The sequence below is a fragment of the Balaenoptera borealis genome (assembly GCF_965194805.1).
Source record: "Balaenoptera borealis genome assembly, chromosome: 2".
In the NCBI taxonomy this organism is placed as follows: domain Eukaryota; kingdom Metazoa; phylum Chordata; class Mammalia; order Artiodactyla; family Balaenopteridae; genus Balaenoptera; species Balaenoptera borealis.
In genome coordinates this window covers 56,980,578-57,007,799 of record NC_138867.1, presented here as the reverse complement: position 1 = coordinate 57,007,799, position 27,222 = coordinate 56,980,578, and the positions used below count along the sequence as shown (strand labels likewise).

At 40.4% G+C, this 27,222-nt stretch overlaps 1 long non-coding RNA gene across 3 annotated transcripts; it reads left to right on the top strand.

The window, feature by feature from the left end:
* The first annotated feature begins 25 nt into the window (after positions 1-25).
* On the top strand, positions 26-26,000 carry LOC309619390. 3 transcript variants are annotated; one of them, XR_014238927.1, is made up of 4 exons: positions 35-140; positions 5,697-5,876; positions 20,006-20,224; positions 24,272-24,400. It is a non-coding gene; the product is annotated as an uncharacterized lncRNA (long non-coding RNA). The 3 variants fall into 3 exon arrangements; XR_014238928.1 differs by lacking the exon at positions 5,697-5,876 and adding an exon at positions 2,741-2,837 and having other exon boundaries at positions 77-140; XR_014238926.1 differs by lacking the exon at positions 5,697-5,876 and having other exon boundaries at positions 26-140; positions 24,272-26,000.
* Positions 26,001-27,222: the final 1,222 nt, after the last annotated feature.

Here is a 27,222-nt window from a genome sequence, read left to right as displayed (position 1 = left end):
AGGCTCTTCCTACCGCTGGGCTACGGATGGAATCCTCGCCCCCTATCAGCTCCTCCCATTGACGAGGCCTGAGCATATACCTGTCCCTGCAGCGCCACCTATGGGCTATCAGGAATACAGCGGGTTCTTCTGGAGCGGAGGTAGGGGACATAGAAAATGCACAACTTGCGATTAAATAGAATAGAATTTCTTTTAAATTCTGGCTCCTAAACTGTGTTACTTAATCCTTGCATATCAGTAAACCTAGGCAGGTAGTACCAGGCTTTATTAGAGTTATTTGTCTGTTGCTAAAAAGTTAAGAAGGTGGGCTCCTGTGTCTGTGTTGGTTTGAATCCCAAATCTGCCATTTACTAATTGTGTCACTTGGCCTTTCTGTACCTCAGTTTTCTTATCTGCAAAGTAAGAATAGTAATATCTATATCATAGGGTTGTTGGGAGGATTGTATGTGTTAATATATGGAAAGTGTCTATAACAGTGAATGATACATAGTAATCAATAAATGTTAGCTATTATTATTATTTATAGGGAAATTTGAGGACTGGGATATGGAGATGAAAATGGGGTTTTGAACAGTGTAAATTATGATGAGTTTACAATACTCCACTTAATTCGAATGTACATAAAGACTTTTGGTAACATATAAGAGAATGAGGAGTCATAGTCTCTGCCTGCTGGGACTTCATAATCTACTGGAAAATATTTAGCAATTTGAGAGCAAGACCTAGTTGGCAACATTACACGTTAAAGGCACAAATGCTAAGGTTTCCCAAATAAGGTGTGATATGGGTATAACCAGAAAAGACTCACTGCTAGAAGCTGATCTGGAACTTGGATAAGGTTTTGGATATGGGAGAAAAGCATTGTGGGAAGATGTATCCTATGTGTAGAACACAGAGGAAGGCATGAACTTTAAAAGCTAAAGATACGTATTCTCCCGTTTGAGGCAAAGAAGAGAGCAAAGATACAATACTCCATCAGTATGTTGGGGTTTTAAATTCAGGTTGTTTGCTTATTGAATTTGTACAGAAATGTCCATATCTTTTGCCTGCATTCGGTGATAATCATTGACTTACAGTGGAGTAGATCAGGTAAAGCCTAACAAAAAGTGACATTCTTGCTTCACTTTCTTGAAGTGACTTTTTTGTAGCATTTTTTTTTTTGGTAGCAATTTCTTTGCAGAATTGCTATTTTCTAACCCAAATGGCAGTGGTAACAACTAACTATTATGTTTTTCTAGAGCTAATTCCATTCCTTTGGAGTTCAGAGAACTAGGTAAAATGACATGTATACATTGAGATTAATTTTTATCCCCAGTGGAGCTTGAATTCAGTTGATATTTGATTTGGTTAGAATTAGGACATTTTTCTTTTAGGCTAATATGTTTCCTGTTTTTCTGCAGTGGAAGGAAAAGTGTCTCTGATTTCTTTCTTCCTACTCACTTCTCAACCCAGTCCAACCTGGCTTCTACTTTCACCATTCTTCTGAAGCAGCTCTCTCGTGGATATTTTTGAGCTACATATTACCTTTTCTCTCTATAGCTTTCAACATAGTTGATCTCTCCCTCCTTCTTGAAACATTCTCTTTCCTTGGTTTCCAGAACCCCACATTTGGTTGTCAGAGGAAGCTCAAGTTCTTTATGTCCAAAACTCATGATCTTTCCGCTAAACCTGATCCTCTTTTAATGTTTCTTACTTCATTGGATGACACCATTTATTCAGTTTAGCAAACCAAAACGCAGGTGTCAACCATAACACCTCCCCTTCCTTATGGTCTATATCCAGTCCATCACCAAGTTGTGTCATTTTTTACCTTCTCAATATTTCTTGAATCAATCCAAAATTTTCCATCCTCATCTCCACTATCTAGTTTAGATGACCAGCATGTTTTGTTTAGACAACTACAGTAACCTCCTTACTAGTCTTTCCAAGTTCTCTCTTTCCCTTCTCTACAATCTGTTTTCCACATTCTGCCACAGTAACAGTAGCCTATTCCAGTCGCCAATCTTATCGTGCACTGCCTGCCCCACCCCACTCTACTCTCCAGCCTTCCAGTGGCTTTCCATTACTCTTACAACAAACGCAGATCATTAACATGGCCAACAGCATCCTGTATGGGCTTGCCCTAACCTATCTTTTCAGCTTCATCTCATATCAAACTGCCTCCTGCTCTCTGGATTCCAGTCATCCTTTTCTCCCTTCAATTACGCTGTTTCTCTTCTAATACAAGACTTTTCTCAGGCTAGTTTTCATGTGTAGAATGCATACCATCTCAACCTTTGCTTGTTAAGATCCTACTCACTCTTTTTGTTTCAGGTTGAGTTCTCTAGGAAGCAGACTCTGAGATGGAGTTTAATGTGCAAGATATTTATCAAGGAGTGCTTTTGGGACCAGCAACTGTAAAAGGGAGGGAAAGGAAACATAACTGGGCAGAAGGAGAAGTCGAGAAATGGTGCAGTCCAACAAGAGCCGCAGTAAACCTCATGGAGACATTGGGAGCTAAAATGATCCTCGAGGAATATCTTACATTTTTCTTCCCTAATACAATCTTTTATAGGTCCAGGATTCATCCAAGATCATGTATTGCTTTTAATTGCCATGTCTCATTAGTTTTCTTTTATCTGGAACAGCTCATGGTCTCTCCTTTTTTTCATGACCTTGATGTTTTTGAAGTGAATGGGACAATTACTTTGCAGAATGTCAGTTTGTGTTTGTCTGATGTTTCCTCATGATTGGATTCTAGGTATGCATTTTTGGCAAGAATAACACAGAAGTGATTCTATATTCCTCTCAGTGCATCATATCAGAAGGCACGTGATGCTGACTGCTCTCATTAACTGGTAAAGTGAACTTCTATCATTTGATAAGAAGACATCTGCCAGATTTTTCAATGTAATGTTAATGAATAAGTATTTTGTCTGGAGATACTTTGAGACCATGTCAAGATTCTGTTTCTGATCACACTTTCACTCATTTGTATTAGTATCCATTTTTGCTCCTTGACCAAAACAATTATTACTATAAAGTTTTTCAAATGCTAATAATCCCTTCCATCATCTCTTCTACATTTATTAGTTGACCCTCTACTGTCAGGTAAAACTTTCCTGTCCCCTCCCACCCTACCATTTATCTATCTATCTATCTATCTATCTATCTATCTATCTATCTATCTATCTATCTTAGTATGAGCTCATGGGTTCCTATTTTATTAAACGGATTATAATCAACTGCTGTCACTCTTTTGATGCTAAAATTGTCCCAAATTTAGCCAGTGGGAACCATTTGGCTGGTTCCTGTGCCATTTTGACATATTCCTATCATTCTTTCAGAATTTCCATACTTTCTGGTATAAGATGTTCCAGGTTTATTATATACTGCCTTAGCTCTGGAATTAGCCATTTCTCCAAGGAGCTCTGGTTCCTTTTGAGGAGAATGGTATTTAGGAACCAAGGTCTATAGATGCAACTAGAGATTATCATACTAAGTGAAGTAAGTCAGAAAGAGAAAGACAAATGTCATATGATATCACTTATATGTGGAATCTAAAATATGATACAAATGAACTTCTCTATGAAATAGAAACAGAATCACAGACATAGAGAATAGACTGGTAGTTGCCAAGGGGGAGGGGGGAGGGAGAGGGATGGTTTGGGAGTTTAGGATTAGCAGATGCAAACTGGTATATACAGAATGGATAAACAACAAGGTCCTACTGTACAGCACAGGAAACTCTTACGGTGATAAACCATAATGGAAAAGAATATGAAAAAGAATGCATATATGTATACATGTATAACTGAGTCACTTTGCTGTACAGCAGTAATTAACACAACATTGTAAATTAACTATACTTAAATAAAACAAAAACAAAAACAAAAACCAAGATCTAGGTGTTGGATATCACATTGCTGCTGGTGTACTCATTGCTTCTTTGACTTCTCAGTGGACAGAGTTAGGAATTATATATGCTCAGCTAGGTGTGTGTGTGTGTGTCTGTGTGTGTGTACATAGGTATATCTTTCTATTTATTATCTATCAGAAACCAAAAGTTCATACTGATACCTTCAAGTACAGTCCAATCTTAGATGTTTTATCCTAGACTTTGCCCTTTCTATGTTTGTATCTCTCTTCCCTGGGGTGAAAAATCTGGCTCCCAAAAAAGGTTAGGTAAATTGTCCAAAATTATGTAATTTGTAAGGCAAGGCTCCCCACTAACTGGGCAAAGTGCACCTCAGTGTCAGCTGTTTTGCTCCTCTCTTCCTGAGAGAGGAGCAAACTTGGGTGAGTGATGCCCATTCCAATGATGTAAGAGAACCCGATGGGGAGGGCCTGTTTTGTAAGCCACCTCCAGGAATCTGGATCAGAGAATATGGTGGAAATTGTCATGAGTAGCAACTTAGTGCCTTCTTCCTTCCTTGTAATGAATACTTGTTGAGTGCTTACCATGAGCTAGGTCCAATTCTAGGTAATTGCTGGGTTTCCCAGAAGCAAACTCTGAGATGAGGATTTGTGTGAAAGTAAGTGTTCCCAGGAAAAACTGGTAGGAGTGTGGGAAAGTGGGACAGGAAAGAAAGGTGAGCAGCGATGTGATATCAGGTTCACTCCCACTGGGGAGCTTGGATTCTGTGGAAGTCCCACCTCAGAGGGTCCTGATCCGGGGTAAGGTGTCTTAGTTCATCTGGGCTGCTACAACAAAAATACTGTAAACTCAGTGGCTTATAAACAACAGATATTTATTTCTCACAGTTCTGGAGGCTGGGAAGTCCAAGGTCAAGTGCTGGCAGATTTGGTGTCTGGTGAGAGCCTACTTCCTAGTTTTTAGACAGTGCCTTTTTGCTGTGTCCTCACATGGTGGAAGGGGTGAATAGCTCTCTGGGGTCGTTTTTTTTAAGGGTATTAATCCAAATCATGACCTAATAATCTCCCTAAGGCCCACCTCTTAATACCAACACATTGGGGTTTAGGATTTCAACGTGTGAATTTTGAGGGAGTCACAAATATTCAGACCATAGTATAAGGCTATTTTGGGAGCAGTTCTTCAACAAAGAGATGAAAGTGCTGGCTGGCTATTAGGAGTGCTCCTGGCATGTGTAAAAATGCGAAAAGGGTCAAGGGGATATGGGCAAAGGACTTACTGATGATAATGTCCACTACAAGACTACCTATATTTTGATCATTTCCTACATTATATGTTCTACCTTCCCAAGGTTGAAACCAAAAAGCTCACATTCCCAGACTTCCTTGCAGCTGGGCATGCAGCCTGAGGCATGTGACCTGGGTTTCACTAGTCAGACATATCCAGGTGTGACATGACTTCAGCTGAGAAGCAGGAAGTTGGGGCATTGATTTTTCTACTCTGGAAAAGGATCCAGTACTTTGGAAATAGCAGTGGCAGAGCTTCTGTGGTCCATTTCTGGGGGTCATTGGTGATAAGTGGCACTGGCAGTGGTGTTTTGGGCAGAGTGGCCTTCATGGCATAGTTGGACCTTGTTTTTGGCTGCCTAGCTTCAGAGTCTGGCTCTATGCTCCTCTAAGAGATTCTCTGATGTACCCAATGCCCCTTAATAAATTCCTGCCTGAACTAGTCAGAGTGGAGGTTGCTGTTTGTAATTAAATCACTGAATGGTACAGGTGATATGGCAGCAAACCTTCAGTAGCAATAAGCAGCTAAAAGATTTTGTAATTGCATATTTTTTCAGACCGAGGGGCAGTATGATGCTCATGAAAATCAACTCTTAAAATGTTGCACCGTAGTGGAGAAAGCTACCCCAACCTCATCAGATGACTTCACTTGATGCCAAACATATTCTTATCCTCTATTTGAAAGTAGAAAAAGAAAACGAGACAATGTTCAGTAACTCCCTATCCATCCTGACCAGGTAGGAAGCAAAATGGAGGTGTGTATACCCTGGAATTCTCAGGGAGATACTGGGCTTCACAATACAACTGCAAAGCTATAAAGGGAGATGAATAGTTTTAAAGGTTTGAGCTCTTAGCAGTTAGAGACTCTAATGTGTGTAATTTCTTTAGCAGACATTAAACATGGGCAGTTAAAAATGCAAAACACTAATTATCTACAGGATGATCAGGAGAATGCAAATGAGGAGATGGAGGGAAATAATTGATAGACATTTTCAACTAGCAGATCAGAATTTTGCAGTGGATCTTGAAGTTTCATTATAATTGAGCCCCAAGTTTTTCAAGAATTTATCTTGCCATTCATCCATTCATATACCCAGTAATCAAAAAGGAAATATTCACTGAAAGCCTACTATGTGCCACTACCAATTATATCCCAGAGTGGAGGAAAACACGTTGTTACCCTTCTTCTCAAAGTGATTAGAAATTTAACTGGTAGCAACACACTGTGGAAAACAAACTTAAAAAAAGAAACTTGTTGGAAGACAATTCTTTATGGGTCTCTTGTGTTTCTGCATGTCTTCTGAGTAGAAGCATTGGTAGCTTTTGCTCTAGACTGTGTTTTCAAAGATGTTTGCACAGCAAACAGCCTTGGAAGATAGAGATAATACCTCCCTCTGGAACAGAGGGAAGATTTGTTTGCTGTTCAGGATAATAAAGATAATGCCTCCCTCTAGGACAAAGGTTGGGCAGGTTTGCTAGCAGCTTCTTTAAAAGATTGGGGTTTCCTAAACCCTCAGCTGCATGCTTAGTAGCCACCTAGGCTGCCATGCCTCACCCCCATGGGATTTGGGGGTGGAAGAGGCAAGGCAAAGTGATGCAAACTTGAGGTTCATGCTGCCTGCATTTTTGCATACCCCCAAAGAAAAATAAAAGGACAGAGATTTCAGGCAACTTTATGAGTTAAAAATTATATATCATTGCTATTTAATTAATTTATTTTTAAAAAATATTTATTTATTTATTTGTTTAGTTGCATCGGGTCTTAGTTGCGGTAGGCGGACTCCTTAGTTGCAGCACGTGGGCTCCTTAGTTGTGGCATGTGAGCTCTTAGTTGTGGTGTGCATGTGGGATCTAGTTCTCTGACCAGGGATGGAACCCGGGCCCCCTGCGTTGGGAGCATGGAGTCTTATCCACTGTGCCATCAGGGAAGTCCCTCATTGCTATTTTAATTAAAACAAAAAAATTTTTTCACCATTGAGTTTGAACATCTGTTGACATATTTCTTGGCTTTTCTGCCTCATTTTCAAGAGTGTGGAAATTGTTTTTTGATCTTTCTAATTTTTCTCTTAAGGGAATTGTCTTTTGCTGATATTAAAAAATAAATTTATAAATAGGATATTAAGGAAATTACTTTGACTCTAATTCCAGCCTTGCGTTCCTTGCCTGGATCATGTTCAGGTATAGTTTCTACACTGTTCTCTGTATTCTCTGAACCACCACTTGTTGCCGCCCACGTTAGTCTTTCACCTTAACGTATTCATGATGGCTGGGTGGTTGGCCAGTGAAAACTAGACAGGGAAGAAGTCAGAAAGGTCAAACTCCCGCAAGATTGGCTGGAGAAGAGTCATCTGTTTTCAGGTAGGGCTGGATTGTTGTGCTGACATATTCTGGTAGAATCACTGTGATAGATTGCCATCTTGTCACACCATCCCCCTATTCAGGGGCCTTCATTGACTCCCGTGTTCCCAGACTATGTAAAGTTTCGACCTCTCTCCTCTCTCCTTAATTTGGTTCTATCCTTCCCTTCCTATCCAGCCTCATCACTGTCTGTTCTGTAGCACTGCACCCGGGCTTAAAGGCACTTCAAGATGCCAAATCCTTCAGTGGCTCCTTATGTGGAGTCAGGGTTGCACATTAGATTGGAAATGTGTTAAAGCATGGTTAGATTTGTACTTTAATCCATTTTTAGGACTTCACTAATAGTGAAAGAAATGCAAATTAAAACAGAAAATATGCTGTGGTGGGCACAGACGTGTGTGTCCCAGATCCCACTTCAAGGTGGGACTTGTCCAGCTGTCAGCTCACAATCCTCAGCTCTCAACTCCTCCTGGACGTGCCTCAGCTTCCTAGGGTGGCCTGTAATGGATGGCTGATTGAGGCGGGGTTACAGGGCCTGACTATTTTGTCTCAGTGCTCTGCAACTCTGATAGATCATATATAATCCAGCGCACATCCTGGGGTTGAGGCTCCGTGGAGCCTGGATTGAAGTTCCACTTTTCTCTCTTCCTAGTCCTGCTTCCCTCCCACTCCCGTAGGTGTTGATTCCTCACAAATATCTTGCATGCAAATTCCAAATCAGTGTCTGCACCTGGAGAACCCAACCTGCATAATCAGATCCTTTTTAAAATGTTCAAATCATTAAACATTAAAAAAAATGGAGGGCTTCCCTGGTGGCGCAGTGGTTGAGAATCTGCCTGCCAATGCAGGGGACACAGGTTCGAGCCCTGGTCTGGGAAGATCCCACATGCTGCGGAGCAACTGGGCCCGTGAGCCACAAATACTAAGCCTGCGCGTCTGGAGCCTGTGCTCCGCAACAAGAGAGGCCGCGATAGTGAGAGGCCCGCGCACCGCGATGAAGAGTGGCCCCCGCTTGCCACAACTAGAGAAAGCCCTCGCACAGAAACGAAGACCCAACACAGCCATAAATAAATAAAAATAAATAAATTAAAAAAAAAAAAAAAAAGGACAAATCTGATTTAGAAGGAGACACGCTGGAATGTTGACAATAATCTTTGGGCAGAAGGAATTTGGTTTTAATTTTTTTGTTTGAACTTTTAAACATTTTCTTAATTTTTCATAATGAATTGCATTTCATTCATTCAATATTAATTACTTTTATAACTTGAAAAGTAGTACTCTAAAATTATATTCATAACGGTATTATTCATAGTAAAGGAAAAACTAGGTACCACTCTTATCAAAGCACAAAGTGCACAGCAGGCAGGGGCTGTTGAGTTCTTTTAGTCTCAGTACCTCAGTTAACATATGAGAAGATTGAGGACACGTGAGATAGGTAACCTGCCCAGACAGGGTCATATAAAGAGTAACTGGCAGAATAAAAATAACGCTATTTGCAGCAACATGGATGGACCTAGAGATTATCATACTAAGTGAAGTAAGCCAGACAGAGAAAGACAAAAATCATATGATATTGCTTATATGTGGAATTAAAAAAAAAAGATATCAATGAACTTATATACAAAACAGAAATAGACCCACAGACACAGAAAACAAACTTATGGTTACCAAAGGGGAGAGTGGGGGAGGGATAAATTAGGAGTTTGGGATTAACATATACACACTACTATATATAAAATAGATAACCAACAGGACCTACTGTATAGCACAGGGAACTATACTCAATATTTTGTAATAACCTATGAGGAAAAAGAATCTGAAAAAGAATATATATATGTATGTATGTATGTATGTGTATGTATGTGTGTGTATATATATATGTATGTATATATATATATATATATAAAACTGAATCACTTTGCTGTACACCTGAAACTAACACAACATTGTAAATCAACTATACTTCAATAAAAAAATAAAATAAAATTCTATACACACACACAAAAAAGTAATCGGCAGAGATGGGAAGAGAAGGATTGGGATGACTGGCCTTCATTCTAGGGTCTTTTCCTATGGCCTCTTCTATCGTGGATGCCTATCATAAGGGAAGAGTTAAGTTGATTTTGGCGTAGTAATTTTGGTGCATTATTACACAGTCATTTAAAAAGATAAATATGCAGACAGTGAAGAAATATGGACCAGTATGAAATAATGACAGGTTTTTTAAAGGTAGACTATGATGATACCAATCCTGACTACAATTGTCTTTTTAAAATATTTACATAGGGACTTCCCTGGTGATGCAGTGGTTGAGAATCTGCTTGCCAATGTAGGGAACACGGGTTCGAGCCCTGGTCCGGGAAGATCCCACATGCCGCAGAGCAACTAAGCCTGTATGCCACAACTATTGAGCCTGCGCTCTAGAGCCCACGAACCACAACTACTGAGTCCACGTGCCACAACTTCTGAAGCCTGCGCACCTAGAGCCCAAGCTCTGCGACAAGAGAAGCCACCGCAATGAGAAGCCTGAGCACTGCAATGAAGAGTAGCCCCCGCTTGCTGCAACTAGAGAAAACCCTCGTGCAATAACTAAGACCCAACAACAAAGACCCAATGCAGCCAAAAATAAATAAATAAATAAATAAATTTATTTTAAAAAATTTACATAGATATACTTATTTCATGTGTTTATTATAATCAATGTTTATACCATAATGTTCTACTTTTAAAAAGTATTTAAAATTATTTTTGTCCTTTCCGACTTTTTATTATAAAAATTTACATACAGACAGCAAAGTTGAAAGAATTTTACAACGAATACCCACATGTCTGAGACCTAGGTTCTGCTATTAACTTACACTATGCTTGTTTTGTCACGTGTTTGTTCACCTACCCATTTGCTCTATTATATTTTTAGCTGCATTTCAAGGTCAATTGCAGACATCAACACACTTCTCCTAAATACTTCAGCATGTATATTATTAACTAAAGTTCAGTATTTGCTTACCAATTTTGTCTTTTGATATAAAATTTATGAACAATGAAATGCACACGTATTAATGGTACATTTGCTAAGTTTTGACAAATACGTATGTGTTTGTAACCCAAACTGCTATCAAGATACGGCCTATTACCATCACCCCACAAAGTTCCTTCATGTCCCTTCTCAAACAGTCTGCACCGCCACCTAACAGAGGAAACAACTACTTTCTTTTTTTTTCCACCATAGAGTAGATTAGTAGCTCTATTCTAGAACTTCACATAAATGGAATCCTGCAACGTGTTCTCTTTTGAGCAAGGCTTCTTCACTCAGCATAATGTTTTTAAGATTCATCATGGTTGCCGCATATATCGGTAGCCTATTATTTTTTCTTGTTGTGTGTTTTGGTACTTTTCAGTGTATGAATTAACAAAGTTTATTCATTCTCTTATTGATGGATATCTGGGTTGTTCCAGTATTGGTACATTATGAATAAAACTGCTTGGAACATTCTTGTACAAGTCTTTGTGTAGACAGGTGTCTTCATTTTTCTCGGGAGTAGAATTGCTGAGTCACAGAGTAGGTGTATGTTCCGGTTTACTAAGAACATTCCGCACTTTATTCCAAAGTAGCTGTATCGTTTTACAGGCCTACCAGCAATGTATGAGTTCTGGTTGCTCCACATCCTCACCGTGTTTGGTGGTATTAATCATTCAATTTTAAGCCTTTCTGATAGGTGTATAGTGATATCCTATTTAATTTACATTTCCCTGAAGACTAATAAGAAGTTGAGCACTTTTTCATATGCTTATTGGCCATTTCTCTGTCTTCTTTTGAGAAGTGTCTATCTGAGTATTTCACCCAATTTTTGATTGGACAATTTGTATTTTTAAACTGAGTTGTAGGATTTGTTTTATTCTGTACATACCATTCCTTTGTCAACAAATGTTTTGCAGTATTTTCTTCCAGCGAAGAAGATAAGACTTAAAAAAAAAAACCCAATCTCAATACTAACGCCTGGATGTTTATAAATTATTATTATTATTTTAATTTTTATTTATTTTATTTATTATTTATGGCTGTGTTGGGTCTTTGTTTCTTTGCGAGGGCTTTCTCTAGTTGTGGCAAGCGGGGGCCACTCTTCATCGCGGTGCGCAGGCCTCTCACCATCGCGGCCTCTCTTGTTGCGGAGCACAGGCTCCAGATGCGCAGGCTCAGTAATAATTGTGGCTCACAGGCCCAGCTGCTCCGTGGCATGTGGGATCTTCCCAGACCAGGGCTCGACTCCGTGTCTCCTGCATTGGCAGGCAGATTCTCAACCACTGTGCCACCAGGGAAGCCCTATAAATTATTTTGATAGAAAAACAAAAAAAAAAATAGCTGAGCTTTAAGTGGAGAGTCATTCAGAGGATCTCAGCTCTGATACCTCGTGTACTTGCTAATCCTAAGCAGGTTTCCCCACTATGTGATAAATTCAGGGCAGAGTCAATATCTTATCTATTTTTTTTTTTTTTCCCATTGGTACCTGGTAAGGTAATTTAAAGCCAGAAATTTCTGAGTGAATATTTTTTCGTGGGTTGAAATCCAGTGGTGTTTTTGTTATCTGAAGAACAGGAATGGGATCTTTTGTCTTTAGTCACAGTTTCAATATAGACGATGATATCAGCTCTTGGTCATTATTGATTTGCTGTGGTTTGTTTGCTGTTGAGCCGTCTTCAATCAGGAGTGAAAGACAGGTGCCATACATTTAAAAAGAATTATTTCAGAAGAGACTTGTCCTTTCTTGAACTCCTTAAACTCCCTTTCTCTCACTCTCTGTGTGTATTCTGCTTTCTCTCTACAGGGTAAGCAGTTTGAAAACAAGGGTGTATCTCATTTGCATCTCCAGCTCCTCCCCAAACTGACATCAGGGTGCCTTGCACATAGCAGAACAATAAACACCTACTGAATGGTGAATAGATACATAAAGAAAAAAGAAAAATCAAAACCAGACTTCCCTGATGACGCAGTGGTTAAGAATCCACCTGCCAATTCAGGGGACACGGGTTTGAGCCCTGGTCTGGGAAGATCCCACATGCCGCGGAGCAACTAAGCCCGTGAGCCACAACTACTGAGCCTGTGCTCTAGAGCTGTGTGCCACAACTACTGAAGCCTGCGCGCCTAGAGCCCGTGCTCTGCAACAAGAGAAGCCACCGCAACGAGAAGCCTGAGCACTACAATGAAGAGTAGCCCCCGCTCAGCAACAAAGACCCAACACAGCCATAAATAAATAAATAAAATAAATAAATAAATAAATAAATAGAAAAATCAAAACCCAAACACACAATATATCAAGCTGACACAAAAGAAAGATTAAGGAGGGACTTGCCTATGGTTTGCACATCACAAATTGCAATTCCTCTGCTATTTCCAAACAAATTCATTTTGCTGGGTAAAAAAAAAAAAAACTATTAATGAGCTATAAACTTACATAGTTTCCTTATTCAGTGAGGTGTTATTCGAACACGACTGAGAGGTGAAGGTTCACTCCGAAGTGCCTTTTGGTCACAATATTCTGCAATAGAGACCAGCTTCAAACACTTGTTGTAGTTGTTCTTTTTTTTTTAAACTTTATTTATTTTTTATTTATGGCTGTGTTGGGTCTTCTTTGCTGCGCGTCGGCTTTCTCCAGTTGTGGCGAGCGGGGGCTACTCTTCTTTGAGGTGCTTGGGCTTCTCACTGCGGTGGCTTCTCTTGTTGCGGAGCACGGGCTCTAGGCACACAGGCTTCAGTAGCTGTGGCACACGGGCTTAGTTGCTCCGCGGCATGTGGGATCTTCCCGGACCAGGGCTCAAACCCGTGTCCCCTGCATTGGCAGGCGGATTCTTAACCACTGCGCCACCAGGGAAGACCCTGTATTTGTTCTTATCAATAGAAAACTTGTAGTTATCATTTGTGGAATTTTTGCACTCTCAGGTTATCGTACTTCCCAAAGTTACATTGGATTTTCTTGAAACTGTACAAGAGGCAGTGGCAAACTGTACTGCATTATCTACTTTATTATTTATTTATTTTTTAAAAACATATTTTTATTGATTTTGGTTGTGCTGGGTCTTAGTTGCAGTAGGCAGGCTCCTTAGTTGTGGAATGTGAACTCTTAGTTGCGGCATGCATGTGAGATCTAGTTCCCTGACCAGGGATTAAACTCCGGCCCCCTGCATTGGGAGATCTGTGCCTTAACCACTGCACCACCAGAAAAGTCCCTGTATCATCTATTTTAAAGGAAAGTCAGTGATGGCATAAGTAACCTGAGCCTGAAATACTTCTGCCTGGGAGAGTACTCATTCTCCCAGGGAAGCTGAGATAGGTCATCTTATCTGGTTGCAATTGTTTTGTAGGATCTCTGTCACTCATTTTAGTCCATTTAATAGACATTTGTTAAGCACTGTGTGTTTGTGTGGCCCTGTGATAAATACTACCCTTAAAAAAGGGAGATGAGAAATTTTTGAAACCGCTAGAGGACGATATAACACAACACAATCCACGGTTAATTTAGGCAGTGAGTGCTGCAAAAAAGCTAGAAAAAGGAAGGGAGGTCCCTGCAACCTGGAATGACTAGGGAAAGAGGTAGGTTTGTTGCCTGATCTTCTGGGGTTCTCCTGTCAAGGAAAAACAGTACAAACTATTCTTCACAGCACCCACTTTACAGGTTGGTTAAATGTGACCTTTTCTAAAACTTGTATATATCTGGCTTTTTCCTGCCTGTAGCAGATCTGTTGGACACCTCCTCCTCTTCAGATGTACTTACCTGACTCTGCGTGCAGCTGGGTTTTGAGAACACAGAGCCTAGTTTGTTTTTATCATAATATACTTTGGTTTTACTGTGAGTCATTTGTAACTAATTCTTTCAACTTAATTATTTTTTTGAATGTGCTTTTCTGCTTTTGCACCTTTTACTCTTTTGTTTCTATCACAGTATGATTGGAATGGAGACGCTGGAATTTCTGTAGTTTTCTTTTTTTTATTAATTTTTATTGGAGTATAGTCGATTTACAATGTTGTGTTAGTTTCAGGTGTACAGCAAAGTGAATCAGTTATACATTTACACATCTCCACTCTTTTTTAGATTCTTTTCCCATATAGGCCATTACAGAGTACCGAGTAGAGTTCTTTGCGCTATTGTAGTTTTCTTTTGATGTGTCTTTATATTCAAAAGGAAACCCAAACATTTATCTTGATTTTTACGTTATTAAAATGATTTAGCTGAGTCCTTGGTTATTATAAGTTAAAATGACCTGGTTTTGTATCTCCAGGGTAATACATTGAAGGTGTGGCACATAGGAGGCATTCAATGAATGCAGTAGAACCTCACTTAGAAAAAGAGTGGACCCTCCACCTGTGCGCCCTTTCCCAATAAAGTCTCTTGCTTTGTCAGAAAAAAAGAAAAAGGAGTGGACAGGGAAAATGTCAGAGAGTGTGCTTGCCTATCCACAGGCCATATTAAAAGTTTTCTGTCCAAAGTCTATTGCTGAGGAAACTGGCAGTGGTAAGGCCCTTATTTATAGGTGGCCATGTTCTAAATCATATCACTTATCTCCCTACCTACAGCTGAAGGGCATCTTTTTCCAGGACCATCAACCTATAGCTACAGCAGGGACTTTCGAAGTGTTATCTCTAGATCAGAAGCATCAGAATCACCTGGGGATCTGTTAGAAATGCAAATTATTGGATCCCACTAGAGATTTAGAGATCTACTGAATCAGAAAACTCTGGGGGTGGTGCTGAGCAATCTGTGTTTTAATAAACCTTCTTGGTGATTTCATACCCACATTTGAGAACCACTGGGCTAGAGACCTATAAGGTGGCCTATAGTTGTTAGCTAAACCAAGCAAGTTTTGTCTCTCAAGAATCTGTGCTGGCAATAAAGGGAAAGAGACAAGCAATTGGTAACAGAAGCAGACCTGGGTTCCCCCCAGCCATGGAGGGCAGTACATAGGTGCCAAGAGGACGTAGAACCGTGAACTAGCAGAAGCCATGAGTAATGTAAGCCACGAGGTAGAGAAAAGATATTCAGAGTGAGGTGGTTGGATGACAGCAGTTAAGCTGGACAAATGGAGAAAGAGATTTGCTGAGTCACCATAAGGTTGGAGAGTCAGTGAACACAGCTGCCCAGGAGTCAGCCTGGCAACCTGGGGCCCTCGTCACTGCTGCTGCATTGGTGCCTTTTAGTTCTGAGAACTGCCTCCCATGCCCTGTAGCACCTGCTGTCCTGCTCGACTGGGCCCCACGACGCCTGGCCATTGTAGCCCAGATTCCTGTTTTTCTTAATCCCGTGTGTAACATGCAGTAAATCCCCTAGCACTCGAAGTTGCCTTGACACCAAAAAACCTAACACACACAGGCATTCTGGCACTCTTTGTATGTTTTAACTTTATGCACAATTCATAAGTCAAATCCTTCTTTTTTTTTTTTTTAAATAAATTTATTTATTTATTTTTGGCTGTGTTGGGTCTTTGTTGCTGCGCGGGGGTTTCCTCTAGTTGCAGCGAGAGGGGGCTACTCTTCTTTGCGGTGCAGGCTTCTCACTGCGGTGGCTTCTCTCATTGTGGAGCATGGGCTCTAGGTGCGTGGGCTTCAGTAGTTGCGGCACGTGGGCTCAGTAGTTGTGGCTCACGGGCTGTAGAGCACAGGCTCAGTAGTTGTGGCACATGGGCTTAGTTGCTCTGCGGCATGTGGGATCTTCCCAGACCAGGGATCGAACCCGTGTCCCCTGCATTGGCAGGCAGATTCTCAACCACTGGGCCACCAGAGAAGCCCAGTCAAATCCTTCCTGTGATGGGTGTGAACATGGAAATGTTTCTGTAAATGGAAGTGAAGCAAGCTGAATCTTGGCTTCTCATAGAAACAAAAGTAAAATAGGGAGGTGATACTCTTACTTTGGGGCTTGATTTCTTTTTAGAGAAGTGACCCAAAGAAATGTATTTGTACAGTATTAAGCTTTCCAAATTGTTTATAAATTGACCAAGGAGGCCAACACAATTAAATACTATATAAAATTACACTTCACATGATATAATCTCATAGAACCCTAGTCAAAGTTCTTATCTTCATACTTCTAGCCTTATTTTTACTATGAACCTCAGAGGCAAACACCAGAACAGTCACGAGTTGGGGAAATCTTTGTAGGCCTTTTTGAGTAGACTTTTAGAGAGACCTAACAACCCTCCATGTGCCCTAATGAAAAACTAATTCTGGAGCATCTGTTAAGCTGTTGTTTGTTTTAATTTTCACTGCAGATTTTCTTGAAGCGAGTATAGGCTCAAGTTGTTGATTTTTTTTTTTTTTTTTTTTTTTTTTGCCTTTGAAACTGAGACATTTTATATTTCCTTGAGCAGCTCTTTCATCAGCTTTAGAAGCTTCTCCCTCGTCCTGGTGTGATGCAAGCCACAGCTATATTTATTTATTTATTTATTTAACCAACAAAATGGATTTATTCAGAAGCAGAAAAGAATTGCAATTCAGGACACACAGCTATGGTGAACCACGTGCAAGTCCCCTAAAGCAAAGGAGAGGGAACTCTCTTATAGAGGAGAGGGAAAGCTGGGAGGGGCTGTTATAAACAAAAAGCCCAAACTGGGAGTTTGAAGTATAGTGGCTTTTCCTTGGCTGAGTTGTGACAGACTCTCATTGGCTCAGCACCACAGCTATATTTAAAATGCATGAATTACGCAAGGAGACGCTGGTTTGTTTCATCCTTAGGGTCTCCCAGCACACAGTTTTAACACAGCATTAATGAATTTGGCTCAAATGGGGGCTCGAAGGCTGAATTTGAATCTGAATCCACAAAGTTTAAATTCTTCGCTTTTCAACACACTCTGTAATTTGCCTCATAGCAGTAGATTACAAGGATCACTAGAGCACTCCTCTTTTGTAAGCCACTTAAGGGTTTAAGTATGTACTATGAACATGGTAAGAAATTTAAAACAAACGTGTATGCCCCAATGCATAGTACTCCTTTGAAAGTTTTCCATTTTGTGATATGGAGGTGGAATGGGTACTCACTTGCACAAATGATGTTGGCAACGCTAAGAATATTTTTGAAACCATAGAAATGATTTAGTTGGAGGACTAACTAGCCAGGTGCTACCCTTCCTTTTGTGAGACAAGCAATTCAACGATGTTTCTGTAAGTGCTTACTAATTGCTCTAAAAAGGAAATAAATTATTTCTGTTCTCTCTATAGAAGGAGAGAAAGATCAAGTCTAAAAAGTTGGTATAAGAATTAGGACACTTGGAAAATGTTGTGAGCTACTACATCATGTTCTTTGGTTCAGATCAAATTAGTAGAAAGGACACTTGAGAAAACAAACAAAACAACCAAAGTCAATCAGATATTGAGGGCCTGAGCCTATAAAGGACCAAGGCAGTTAGGACACATACTTGGAATAAGGGGCAAGCATGCCATTACCATTGAAAAGTTAGTCACTAAAAGAATGAGTATGTGTGTTTTTTTTTTTTTTTTTGCATTTGGTGATCACATATCTTTTTTATTAATTGAAATATATTTGGTGTACAATATTATATAATTTACAGGTATACAATATAGTGATTATTTTTAAAGGTTATACTACATTTATAGTTATTATAAAATATTGGGTATATTTCTTGTGTTGTAGCTTATTTTATACTTAATAGTTTGTACCTCTTAATCCCCTACCCCATCCCTTATATGTGGAATCTAAAAAATACAACAAACTAGTGAAGATAACAAAAAATAGGTATGGATTTTTTTTTTTTTTCCACTCAACTCACAATTTTTTATCAGCTAGTCTAGACCCAACATTAAAAAAGGCAGTTTGGGTTTTTGGTTGGACTAACGGCATTTAACCTTCCCCCTCCCCCCATCAGTGGATTGGAAGAGGCCAGTTATGCCAGAAGTTAGTGGATGTGACAGTTTTATAGATTCCAAATGTTAAGTTTTCCTGGAATTGAGATGTGAATGTAGGAGCAGAGTTTTCTGAATCTATGGAGTTGATGGAGATATTCCTTGGTGAGGAGCAGAAATTACCCATGGACTTTATAAATCTGAAGCAGATAAAAGAAATAAAGAAACCAAACTTTATAGTTTTGATGAGTGACAAAATTTGTCAGGAAGAGCTAGATGTTAAGTAATTAGCTTTTAAGAAGCAGAGCATAAATCTTTAGCTGTGGAAATGGGAAGAGGATCAGAGACAATCATATCTGAGATACTGGCCTAAACTTGTACTGAAAAAATAAGGTTTTTGTTTTGTTTTTCTTATTTTTTAAATCAAGGGAGATAAAGCTTGTGGAGTCCCACACTCCCAGGATCCCTGAGGTAAAGGGTACACATAATGAGGCAGGACACTTGGGATGAGAAGGAGCAATTGCTTTGGCATATGACTTGTTTTGCTGTCCTAGAATGACGAATATGGTGAAGAGAAGTGTCACAGCTGAGATATGAATAAGGCAGAAGGCCGGAGCTGAGAAGGGTGACAAACTAATGCACACAAAGGCTCATGCGTCACTAGAACTATTGTACCTAGGTGTTCTGAACCTATGAGTTCAGGTTTCTGATTTTTTAAAATTCAGAAACATTCTAGTTATTACTTGTTACCATAGACAATAGTATAAGCCCAGGAGAATCGGGTAGTAGCCATTGCTGAGTCTCATCTTATGCCACAGTGCCACCTCTAGGACTCTTATGGGAACTACATGCAGAAGTTACCAAAATCTGTTGGAATCCTGTCTACACAGGATTAGAATCACAGGATTTCAGAGGTGATGGGACTTAAAGGTCATTGGAGGCAAGTTCTACCCAAAGCTTGAATCAAAAAAAAAAAAGAAAAAAAGAAAGAATATATATATTTTTTGGCCACACAGTGCAGCTTGGGGGATCTTAGTTCCCCAACCAGGGATTGAACCCAGGCCCTTGACAGTGAGAGCGCAGGGTCCTAACCACTGGACTGCCAGGGAGTTCCCACTTTTACAATATATTTGATTAGCAGTTGTCTAAATTCTGCTTGAACCTCTTCAGAGATGGAAACACACTCTCATGAAGCAGCTCATTCTATTCATGTGTTCACATACTTCTACTTCCCACTCTGGGCTCCACCACTCCCTTCTGCAGTACTGGGCCTCCTGGTCCTAGGCCTTTCCAGGGTTCTTAGAGCTGAACTGGCTTCATTCTCATTGGCATCCCTCTTTGCAAGCACTTTGGTGGTGGGTTTTGCCAAATCAGTTACTATTGGCTTTCCATCTTTCAAATTATTGCTTACATCTCCTCTTCTCTATTTCTCCTCTCTAATTCTCTTTGTTTTTGTGATTTTTAATTTTATTATAAATTATCTGTTGTCATTTTGGTAGCTTCTGGAAGAGAGAAGAAATAAAAGCAAGAAGTAAAACCCACTGTGTTTAATTGGAAGCCTAGTCATGTTTTTCTGATTCTGTTCTTATGCATCAAAAAATGTAAGTGTAGGGTTTTGCATTTATTCCAATTAGGATTTTTATTGTTAAATTTGATTTGTTATAGGCTTTGGGTCCACGCTCTTCTATTCAAGATATTTGGCTACCTCTCCAGCTGTCGAAGAAGAAGAAAAGCAAGTCAGCTGTACACTCAGCTATTACTCAATGAGCAGGTAAAGGCTGAAGACAGAATTCCGTGGCACCACAGACTCTGGGCTGATACTGATTCATAATTAGCATCTGTCTTTGTGATCTCTGGGCCACATTCCTCCATCTTGTTCACAAGGTGAGGGTCTCTGTCAAATGCTGAGCTCAAATGATGAAGCAGAGTGTCGACAGCTTTCTCTGATTTACTAATCTGGCAGAGTATGGATAAGAAAGGAAGTGCTGTGAACTTATTAAATCTTGACTTGTCCTTCCTGACTCCTAGGCATGTTTAAGTGCTCTCCGTTCCTCTCTCTGTGTTCAGAATTGTGTTTGATAACTTATCTGAGAATTGTGTCATCCATCCCTGACCCAGTTTCTAAGATTCTTTTGAGATAACAAACAGTAGCTCATTTTATCGCCAAGTTCTTCCAGTAGTAGGCTGGGATGTAGTTTGTCAGGACCAGAAGGTTTACACTGAGGCAGTGAATCCAGGTGCTGTCTTAGACTCTCCTTACCAGTTTGGATTTTTAGGTCTCTCAACTGAATGCCTGTTCTACTATTTTTTGTCCAATAATCTTTCTCCTTGTCAGAGATGGAAGATGGAAAATAGAAGAAATGTTCCATGAACTATGTATCTGCCCCTATTTTCATTCCTTTACTTGCCTTGTTCTTACAACTCCTGTATGATCTCAAAAGGTCATCTGTAACATTTGAAAGTTTACAGTAGGGCACTCGGGTTTACAAAGAACTGAGTTATTCAACATTTCTGATCTTTATTAAATGGCTTTTTATTGGGTTGGCATTATTGTAATCTATGCTTTGTAGGGTTTAGAGTGGAGATTTTAGCTTAGCAACTCGTGATTTAAACTCACATTCAGGAAGAAAGAAAAAATGTTTCAAAATTCCTTATAGCTTTTTCTTATATTATCTGCCTTTCCTACACATGGGATAGAATCTGAAGTTGTTTGGCTGGGCAAAGGGGGGTTGAATTTCTTCATTGTGTCCCTTTAGATCTATTTTCCACCTTTCTCCATACTGGTCCCTGCCCTGTGAGGTTGTCCTGCATGGATTACATCAAAGACTATGTTTTCTGGCTTTCTTCAGGAGATGGGAGGGAGGGAGAGAGGTACATGGGGTCAGGGCATTCATTTCCTTCCCGTGAGGTTGCCAGAGGCCACTGTGTCTCTCAGCAGAATGTCATTGCTCTTGTCTAGGTGGCCCGCTCTGTACAATTCTCTCTCTTTCTGAAATGGAGCAGGACCCTGTGGGGCCCTCCTGGGTACAAATCCTTTCCAAGTCCTCCTGTTTCTTCTTTGTAGGAAATAGGCTTCATTCACCTTTCTTGACCTTCCTTGAGTTCCAAAGGGCGGATTCAAACTTGCTTATCAGGGAAGGGAATGCAGAAACAAAGAAGGAACAATCAAGAAACAATAGTGCAGCCTTGGGGCAGTGTTCTAGTTCCTCCTCAAAGAAGATACATAAACAATACCTTTGAGGTCTGCAGGAACTAAGGCTGCAACTCAGGTGGAGGATGGCAACTTCACACTGAGCACAAGATTCCTGGAACACCGCCCTATTACCTCACCACCAACCAATCAGAAGAAAGTCTGCACACAGTGGAAGACTCTGACCCCTCCCCAAATGATTGACTTCCCTTTCTCCCTTTACAAAATTTCTTGGTCAAGCAGAATCTTCTGAGTTGGTTTTTGGACATGAATCCACCTTCTCTGCAGGTTGCTGGCCTCCTGAATAAAGTGACCTTTCCTTTTCTTTCCAACCAACACTTGGCTTTCAAGTGTTGAGCAGCTGAACCTGAGTTTGGTAACATTTCTAGCTTCAGGCAAGCTCTCCTTCCCGATATCCCTTTGGGGATTGTGGCAGCTCTACTGCTACTGTCTCTTATGGCTCCCCTATGAGACAGGAAAGAAGAGGGCAGGGCATAACCATTAAAAGAATGACACAGCTGTTGAGGATATTATAAAAACTGGTTAGAACCAACTAGGCCCAAGAGAGTGGAAGATTCCACTTCCCATAGACCTTGAGCCTCATTATACGCTCATTGTAATACACCAGCTAAATGACAAATCCACAGCCACCTGTTCTCCTTGCTTGGCCTTTGCAACAAACCTTTCTCTGCTCCAAACTCTAATTTCTTTTCTCTTTTCCATCCTATTTCTTTCTTCCTTTTTTTTTGAACTCCATGAAAATTATTTAAAGTACTTGTAAATATAATTGGTTCACCAGAAATAAATAGTTCTCATTTACATGATATCATTACCTACAAATGAACAGAAACTAATGTATGGTCATTGTAAAAAACACAGATAATCCATAAGTAGAAAAAATCTCCCATAGTTTCACTCCCTGTTACTAATACATTGATATATTTCTACCTAGTACATTTTCTGAGCATAGGTATATATCTATCTTCTTCTTTCCTTCCATCCTTCCCTCCCACCCTTGCTTCTCTTTTTTTAATTTAATTTAATTTAATTTATTTATTTTTGGCTCCGTTGGGTCTCCATTGCTGTGCTTGGGCTTTCTCTAGTTGCGGCAAGCAGGGGCTACTCTTCGTTGCGGTGCGTGGGCTTTTCATTGCGGTGGCTTCCCTTGTTGCGGAGCACGGACTCTAGGCGCATGGGCTTCAGTAGTTGCAGCACGCAGGCTCAGTAGTTGTGGCTCGTGGGCTCTAGAGCGCAGGCTCAGTAGTTGTGGCGCATGGGCTTAGTTGCTCCGCAGCATGTGGGATCTTCCTGGACCAGGGCTCGAACCTGTGTCCCTGCACTGGCAGGAGGATTCTTAACCACTGCACCACCAGGGAAGCCGCCCTTCCTCCTCCCTTGCTGATCTCTTTTAAAAAATTTTTTTAGAAAATTATTTAATTATTTTTTATTGAAGTATAGTTTTTTGTTTTTTTTTTTAATTTGGTCGTGCAGTGTAGCTTGTGGGATCCCGACCAGGGATTGAACTTGGGCCGCAGCAGTAAGAGTGCTGAGTCCTAACCACTGGACCACCAGGGAATTCTCAGAAGTATAGTTGATTTACAATATTGTGTTAATATCTGCTGTACACCAAAGTGACTCAGTTATACACACATATACATTCTTTTATATATTTTTTTCCATTATGGTTTATCCCAGGATATTGAATATAGTTCCCTGTGCTATACAGTAGGACCTTGCTGTTTATCCATTCTATATGTAAGAGTTTTTGCATCTACTAACCTAAACTTCCAGTCCATCCCTCCCCCACCCCCTCCCCCTCGGCAACCACAAGTCCATTCTCTATGTCTGTGAGTCTGTTTCTGTTTCATAAATAGGTTCATTTGTTCCATCCTATTTCTGCTTGTCCCATAGTCCACCAAAATTTTTTAGCAAACCCTTATGTCCTGCATCATTTAGGTAATAACTATTTCCTCCCACCTCTCATAGAGAAAGTGTAATACTTTAATTCACATTTGAAATCCCACCCTCTTTTTCCTCTGCAGCTTTAAGGCCCACATCCCTTCTCTCTTGTCTCAGCCCATCATTTTTGGATGTGTATCCCCACCATGCTCTCTGCATGTCCAGGGAGAGTCTGTGATTTGTTAAAATGTCTTAGATTGGATTGGCTACCTTCGTTCTAAGATTGAGAGGACAAACATGGTTTATTCAAGAGTAAAACGTTCTTTGAAGCCAGAGACATGAAGAGCCTTTGCAACATTCTTTTTAGAGTGGCTGGGTGGTTATCCCAAGCCCACGGAAATGAAGAAGGAAAGGAAAAGAGTATTCCACCAGCTGAGATGGTGTTGGGAGCTCTGCTCCTTATCACATCAGCACACTCGTCCAGCTGAACTTTTCTGAAGACGGATTTCACAACATTTGCCACCTTATAACTCAACACGTGTGTTACTTCCTGTCAGTTTAACTTCTCCAAACTTTTGTTTAACAATAACCAGAAATTCTCAGAAATAGGAGGATACTGCAATGCTGCTCTTCCTTATCACCACCCTGTCATTTCCCTGGAGTTCCTGCAACAATACAAATGATAGCTCTTAGCAAAGGCCAGAAGTCAGGATGGGGCAGGGGGCCCTCCCTGCATGGCCCCTCCATTTCTTTGTCAGCCCTCATGAGTCTATTATTTGCCATTGTTAATGTATCCATCCCTCTTTGTGAGTGACATTTCCTAATTTTTTTTTTTCCAAGAGAGCTTGTTCTGTACCCAGTGGCAGCTAAAAAAAAAAAAAAAAAAAAAAGAAGTTGCCTGGCTGACAACCGCTGGGTTAGCTAGGCCAAGGAAAGAAGAGGTGGTATCCTTGGAAGAAGGCAGCCCTTTCCCACCTCCTGGCTCTCTAAGTGTAAACATATATCTTATTTTCTTTTTGGACTTGGAGGTCACTCTCTTGAGATAAGCAAAAAGAGATCCTCATTTGTTTGCCAAGCTCATGACTCTGCCTGAATTCTTGTAAATGACAACTTTGTTTATTAACAGAATAATGTATTTGAGAGTTAAAGTCTCATTTTATCCAACTTTCTGATTTTGTAGATTAGGAAAGAGACCCAGAGACATTAATAGATTTCCCCAATAACAATAACATTATTTTATATCACATAGCTCAAAAGTATTATTGCCTCCATTTTACCAAAGAGGAAAGGGATGATCAGAGAGATGAGGTGACTGGTCCACGGCAGCACAGAGGGTTGGTAACAGAGGCTGGACTTGAAGCCGAGTCTCCTGATTCCCTCTGTGATGCTCTTTGATGGACACCATGCAGCCTCTGGGCATGGGAGGGGACTTTGGAAATAGCTAGGTCTGCTGTCCAGAGCCCTGCTTTATTTTCCTGTTTATACTTGGTGATCCAGAACACTACTAAAAAAGTATATGCATTAAAAAAAGTTAAACTGCATTTATTTGTTCTTTATTGGTAAAGCACATGGTATAAAATTCAAAGGGCACAAAAGGGCATACGGTGAGAAAAGGTCTCCCTCATGCTCCTGTCCCCCAGCCATCTAGTTTCCCTCCCCAATCTCATTTGTGTCCATCAGATATGTGCTACGCCTGGATAAGCAAATATATATGTGTGTAAATATTAATTATATATATAATTTTTACAAAAAATGGAATTATATTCTACCCTGCTCTCCACCTTGCATTTTAAAAAATTTGAAGGGGAAGGGCAACATGGGGGTAGGGGAGTAAGAGGTACAAACTATTAGGTATAAAATAAGTGACAAGGATATATTGTACAACATGGGAAATATAGCCAATATTTTATAATAACTATAAATGGAGTATAACCTTTAAAAATTGTGAATCACTATATTGTACACCTGTGACTTGTATAATATTGTACAGCAAGTATATTTCAATTAAAAAAAAAGAATAAGCAGATTCTGGGATTAAAGATATTCAATATGGTGTTATCCAATAAACCCAATGCAAAGAATTGTAAAAAAATTTTGTTTTAATTTATTAAAAAATCTGATAAATTTTGGATATTAATCCTTATCAGTGCACATAGAGCTGCCTCCTTCTTTTTAGTGGCTGCAAGTATTCTGTTGAATGGCTGTGCTATAATTTACTTATCTAGTCCTCTCTTGATGGACATCAAGGTGGTTTCCATTCTTAGGCTATTGCTATGAAGAATACAGTATATATGTTTTTTTAAAAAAATTAATTAATTAATTAATTTATTTTTGGCTGTGTTGGGTCTTCGTTTCTGTGCAAGGGCTTTCTGTAGTCGCAGCAAGCGGGGGCCACTCTTCATCGGGGTGCGTGGGCCTCTCACTGTCGCGGCCTCTCTTGTTGCGGAGCACAGGCTCCAGATGTGCAGGCTCAGTAGTTGTGGCTCACGGGCCTAGTTGCTCCGCGGCATGTGGGCTCTTCCCAGACCAGGGCTCGAACCCATGTCCCCTGCATTGGCAGGCAGATTCTCAACCACTGTGCCACCAGGGAGGCCCCAGTATATATGTTTTTGTTTTTTGTTCAAGGGTACCTAGCAGGGCTTGGCAATCTATAACCTGCGGGCCAAATTCAACGTGCCATTTGTTTTTTTAAATAAAGTTTTATTGCAACACAGCCATGCCCACTTGTTTACATAATGTCTGTTGGCTGCTTTCAAACTACAGCAGCAGAGCTGAGTAATTGCAGCAGTGATACCAGGCCTGGAGGCCTAAACTACTTACTACCTGTTCCTTGAAAGAAAAAGTTTGCTTGCCTCCATTAGATAAATTCCTGTTGGTGGCACTGCTGGGTCAAGGGTTTTGCATTCACACTTGATAGCTCATAGCCCAGTTCTCTTTGTAAAGGTTGTACTGGTTTATTCTCCCACTGGCAGCACGTTTTCCCATGTTCATACCAAGGTATCGATAGTTCATTGAACTTTTTCATCTTTGTCAATCTGGTAGGTAGAAAACAATATTTCCCTTGATTTGTTTTGCATTTCTCTGATTTTGAGTGAAATCAAGCATCTTTTCACGGTTGGAGGTGAGGGGAGCCTCTGAGGGAAAGAAAAACAAACGTGAATTAAATTATCAGTCTTAATTCTTAGATGTGAGCAACAGAACTTACCCCATTGAACGAACCCAGCAGAGACCCTACTGCCACTGCCCACCTGGGGATCTTCAGGGCTCTCTTCCATTCTGATCAGAACTAGCATTCTGAGCAGCGCCTGCTTCCTTGCGTTGCTCTATTCTGGGTTTATCATCCTGCACACTATGAGCAGCTGCTGGGCGGGAAGAGTGAGTTCTGGTTTCTGTCCTGGGGAAGGGGAATTTACACTGGGGGAAATTCCTACCCCTGGGAAGGCTGTTTGAAAGGTGAGGGTCAGCCTCAAATAAACGCCCCCAAGTGCTACCCTGGGAGGGGGGAGGGGAACCACCTTTCAATGGGAGGGGCAGAGAGGAACCGTTTCTCTTCCCCCTGGGGGATTAGGCTGTGCTGTCTTTGGGAACAGGTTCCTTGGTGGGGTGGGGTGTGAGAGCACGGGGATCCAGCAGTTTCTTACCAGATTCCAGAGAAGCATCTACTCCTCTTGCTGGTGGGGAGGTAAGCACTGAGGTCCAAAGATTCGAGGGTCCAAGTGACGCATTTGCGGGGCCTGTTTTTTTTTTTTTTTTTTTTTTTTAATAGGAAGGTTTTTTTTTAAAATTAATTAAT